Below are 5310 nucleotides of genomic sequence, written 5' to 3' on the forward strand. Positions count from 1 at the left end.
TGAGCAAGAGCGAGACCCTGTCTCTACTAAAAAAAAAAAAAAAAAAAATAGAAAGAAATTAGCTGGACAACTAAAAAAATAGAAAAAATTGGCCAGGCATGGTGGCACAAGCCTGTAGTTCCAGCTACTCGGGAGGCTGAGGCAGAAGGATCGCTTGAGCCCAGGAGTTTGAGGTTGCTGTGAGCTAGGCCACGGCACTCACTCTAGCCCGGGCAACAAAGCGAGACTCTGTCTCAAAAAGAAAACAAGAATGTGGCATTTGTGAAGGAATAAACAGATAGATCAATAAAATAGAATAGAGAGCCCACAAATAGATCCATATACATATAGTCAACTGATCTTTGAAAAAGGAGCACAGGTAACACAATGGAGGAAAGACAGCCTTTACAACAACAAATGGTGCTAGAATAACTGGACATCCACATGCAAAAAAACTAATCTAGACACAGATGCAAAAATTAACCCTCCATAAAAATTAACTCAAAATGGATTACAGACCTAAATGTAAAATGCAAAATTATAAAACTAGAAGATAACATAGAAGAAAATCTAGATAACTTGAATTTGGCAATGACTTTTTAGATACACACCAGCACATGATCTATGAAAAAGAACTGGTAAGTTCTACTTTACTAAAATTTAAAAATTTTGCTCTACAAAAGACACTGTCAAAAGAATGAAAAAACAAGCCAGAGACTGGGAAAAAGTATTTGCAAAAGACACATCTGGTAAAGAACTCTTACCCAAAATATATCAAAAAAAAAAAAAACACTTAAAACTAAACAATAAGAGAACAAACAACCCAAACAAAAAATTTAAAAATGGGCCAAAGATCTTAACAGACACCTCACCAAAGAAGATACACAGATGAAAACTAAGCATTTAAGAAGATGGCACCATATCATATGTTATCAGGGAAATGTTAATTAAAACAACATGATACCACTACACCCCTATTAGAGTGACCAAAATCCATAACACTGACAACAACAAATGCTGGTGTGGAATGTGTAGCAACAGAAACTCTCATTTATTGCTGATGGGAATACAAAATCACACAGCCACTTTGGAAGACAGTTTGGAAGTTTCTTACAAAACTAAACATCCTCTTACTATACGATCTAGCAATCACTCTCCTTGGTATCTACTCAAAAAAGTTGAAAACTTACGTCCACATAAACACCTGCACACAGATGTTTATAGCAGCTTTATTCATAGTTACCAAAACATGGAAGCAACCAAGATGTCCTTCAGTAGGTGAATAAATAAACTGGTGTATCCAGAAAAAAGTATTATTGAGCACTACAAAGATAAGAGTTATCAAGCCATGAAAACATGGAAGAAACTTAAATGCGTTTCACTAAGTGAAAGAAGCCAAATTGACAAGGCTACATATTGAATGTGTCCAACCATACGAAATTCTGGTAAAGCAAAACCACAGAGACACTAAAAGATCAGTGGTTGCCCAGGGTTATGGGAAAGAGGGGCTGAGTAGGCAGAATTTTTAGGATGGTGAAAATATTCTATTTGATATTTTAAAGGTGGATACATGTCATTATAAATTTGTCCAAACCCATAAAATGTACCAAGAGTAAGCCTAGTGTAAACTGTGAATGTTGTATAATAATGAGTTTTCAATGTGGGTTTATCAACTGTAACAAATGAGCCACTCTGATGGGGGATGTTAATAACGGGTGCTATGGTTTGAATGTGCCACCCAAGTCCATGTGCTGGAAACTTGATCCCCAATGCAATAGTGCTGCAAGGTGGGGCCTAATGAGAGGTGATTAGGCCATGAGAGCAGAGTGGGGGGATTAATGCTGTTATCAATCACGGGTTTGTCATTGTGGGAGTGGGTTAATCATAAAAGGGAGAGTTTGGCCCCTTTCACTCTCCCTCCACCACGGCCCCCAGTTTGCCCCTCAATCTTGCCTCCAGCCTCCAGAACTGTAAGAAATAAATTTTTGTTCATTATGAACTTGTGGTACTTTTGTATAGCAACACAAAACAGACTAAGACAATGGGGGAGGCCATGCATATTGGGGGCCAGTGACAAATAAGAACTCTCTGTACCTTCCAATTAATTTTGCTAAGAACCTAAAACTGCTCTAAAAAATAAAGTCAAATAAATAAATAACTTTAAAAAGAGATATAAAGGATATGTCCATATCCTAACCCATGGAAACTATGAATGTAAATTTATTTGGGGGGAAAAAAGATTTTTACAGCTACAATTAAGTTAAGGCTTTTAATATGAGATCATCCTGGATAATCCAGGTGGGCCCTAAATCCAATGACAAATGTCCTTATAAGAAAGAGAAGAGGCCGGCGCGGTGGCTCGCTCCTGTAATCCTAGCACTCTGGGAGGCTGAGGTGGGCGGATCGTTTGAGCTCAGGAGTTCGAGACCAGCCTGAGCAAGAGCGAGACCCCATCTCTACTAAAAAAATAGAAAGAAATTAGCTGGATAACTAAAAATATACATATATAAAAAAATTAGCCGGGCATGGTGGCGCATGCCTGTAGTCCCAGCTACTCAGGAGGCTGAGGCAGGAGGATCGTTTGAGTCCAGGAGTTTGAGGTTGCTGTGAGCTAGGCTGACACCATGGCACTCTAGCCCAGGCAACACAGTGAGACTCTGTCTCAAAAAAAAAAAAAAAAAGAAAGAAAGAAAGAGAAGAGAGTCGGGTGCTGTGGCTCATGCCTATAATCCCAGTGCTTTTGGAAGCCAAGGTGGAAGGATCACTTGAGGCCAGGAGTTCAAGACCAGCTTGAGCAACATAGCGAGACCCTGTCTCTACCACAAAAAATAAAAATTAGCCAGGCACATGGCATATGCCCGAAGTCCCAGCTACTCAGGAGGCTGAGGCCAAAGGATCACTTGAGCCCAGGAGTTTGAGGCTATCGTAAGCTATGATAATAAGAAAGACAGAGAAAGACTGGTTTAGTCTTTCTCACATCATATCACTCCAACTCTGCTTCCATCATCACATTTATTCTCTGGCTCTTCTGCCTTCCTTTTTCACTTGTAAATATCCTTGCAATTACAATGAGCCCACCCTGAGAATCCAGTGTAATCTCCCTATCTCGAGATTCTTAATTACATCTGCAAAGTTACCATGCAAGGTAACATATTCACAGGTTCTAGGGATTAGGATGGGGACCACTTCGGAAAGGAGACATTATTCTACCTATCACACATAGCTAAACAAGTGCCCATGGACAAGCCTACCACAGAACTAGATGACATGAATACCACAAACCACAAAATACAAAATGAGACAGAAAAAGGGAAAGAGAGTGATAAAACCAGTAGTAACTACAGGGCCTGCATGGCATGAGCATCTATACAGGGAAAGCAGAGGAAAATAGCAGGATGCCTAATGGACATGAGAACGTGAAGTCTACAAAATCCCTAATAGATACTCACAGGAAAGAGCAATGGACCAATTTGAGCACAGAAGCTGAAATAGGAGAGTTTCAATTTGCAGAGTAAGCGCAACGAGTAACAACAAAGTTTGAAGAAGCTGGATCAGTCCAGGCTGTACGAACTTCTAAAACTAACCAAATACTCATCCAGGGTATAGCACAGTAGTGAGGAGAAACCCCTAAGAGTCTACTCAAATAGAGCAGGACAGGGAAATGGGAGCAGAAAGGGGCGATGACATGGGGGAGGAAGACCTCAGTAAGTATGAGGCCATTTATTAATCACCTTGTAAAGAACAGAAAACAGAAATGGAGGCTCTTGAGACGTGATGTTGGAAAAGCTATTCTGGCCTATCCCACCATCCTGAAATACAGAAAAATTCATTTCACTTAAAATGAGCCACAAACAAGGATTGTGGTCCAATCCCATAAAAAGTTATAATTTTAAAAATGAGAATAAAGAGCAAAATAACATCCTTTCAGACAACAAAAGCACTCCAAAAGGTCATGTCTACAAAACAGATGAAAATTGAAACCAAATATTTCAAAATGAGCTAGAAATCAATTAAGAAAATGATGGAAGCGTTGAAAGAACAACATATGTCATAACTGAAAACTTTAGAAAAGCAGACATGGAACTCAGAAAAAAAATTAGAAATGAAATAATATATAATTTTAGTAATTAAGACTAAATCAAAACAAAAGAATGGATAAATAAAATAAATAATGTGTTAAGATAAATAGAATAGAAAAAGATTAGTAAACTTAAATAGAAAAGATTAGTAAACTGGAAAACAAAGCAATAGAAACTATTCAAAATAAAACACATAGAGAAGAAATTTTCAAAATAAATAAATATAGCATCCGTGAGCTCTAAGACAACTTCAAATGGCCTAAGATGTATATAATTCAAGTCCCCAAATGACATAAAGGGAAGAAACAAAAAATTTATGAAGAAATAATGGCCCAAAATTGTCCAAATTTGATAACAACTGAAACCCACCGGTCAGAGAACTTCAACAAACCCCAAGTACACGAAGCCTTAAGAAAGCTACACCAAGGTATGTCACGATCAAATCACTTAAATCAAGCAATAAAGATAAAATCTCCAGAGCAGCCAAACAAAACAGCACATTATGCACAAAGGAAGAGAGTGTCTTCAGAAATAATGCAAGACAATGGCAGGGGGCCAACATCTTTGAAAGAATTGAGAAAAAAAAAAAAAAAAAAACTTCAAATCTAAGATACTATACCCAGTAAAAATATCATTCAAAAGAAAAGGTGAGAAAACTATATTTTCAAACATTACAAAAAAGTTAAAAAAATTTATTACCAACAGAGTACACTGCAAGAAATGGTAAAGAAAGACCTTCAGACATAAGAGAAATGACATCAGATGAAAATGTAAATCTATGAAGGAATTAAGAGCACTGGATATGGTAGCTAGGTGGGTAAATAAAACAAACTACTTTTCTTCTTATTTAAGTCTCCTTAAAACATCGCTAAATATTTAAATAAAAATTAATAGCAATGTGTCATGGGATTTATAACAAATATAGAAATAAAATATATGAAACAATAGCAAAATGCTGAGAAGGGAGAAATGGAAATAAAGCTGTTGTAAGGCTCTTATAGCGTACACAATGTGGTACAAAATCACTTGAAAGTAAACAGCTATAATTTAAAAATGTGTGGTATAAACTCTAAATCAATCTCCAATAAAAGAGAAAGAAGAAAAGAAAGTCAGTTGTTAAACACAGCCATTATTTTATTTTGTGGGTAAGAAACTAGCAAAGAAGATTAAGAAGAATCATAAAAAATAATCATCCAAAAGGTGACAGAAAAGGGAATAAAAATCAGATTGGACAAATAAAAAATACATAACA

Source organism: Propithecus coquereli, unplaced genomic scaffold, assembly GCF_000956105.1.
Source record: "Propithecus coquereli isolate 6110/MARCELLA unplaced genomic scaffold, Pcoq_1.0 Scaffold216, whole genome shotgun sequence".
NCBI lineage: Eukaryota > Metazoa > Chordata > Mammalia > Primates > Indriidae > Propithecus > Propithecus coquereli.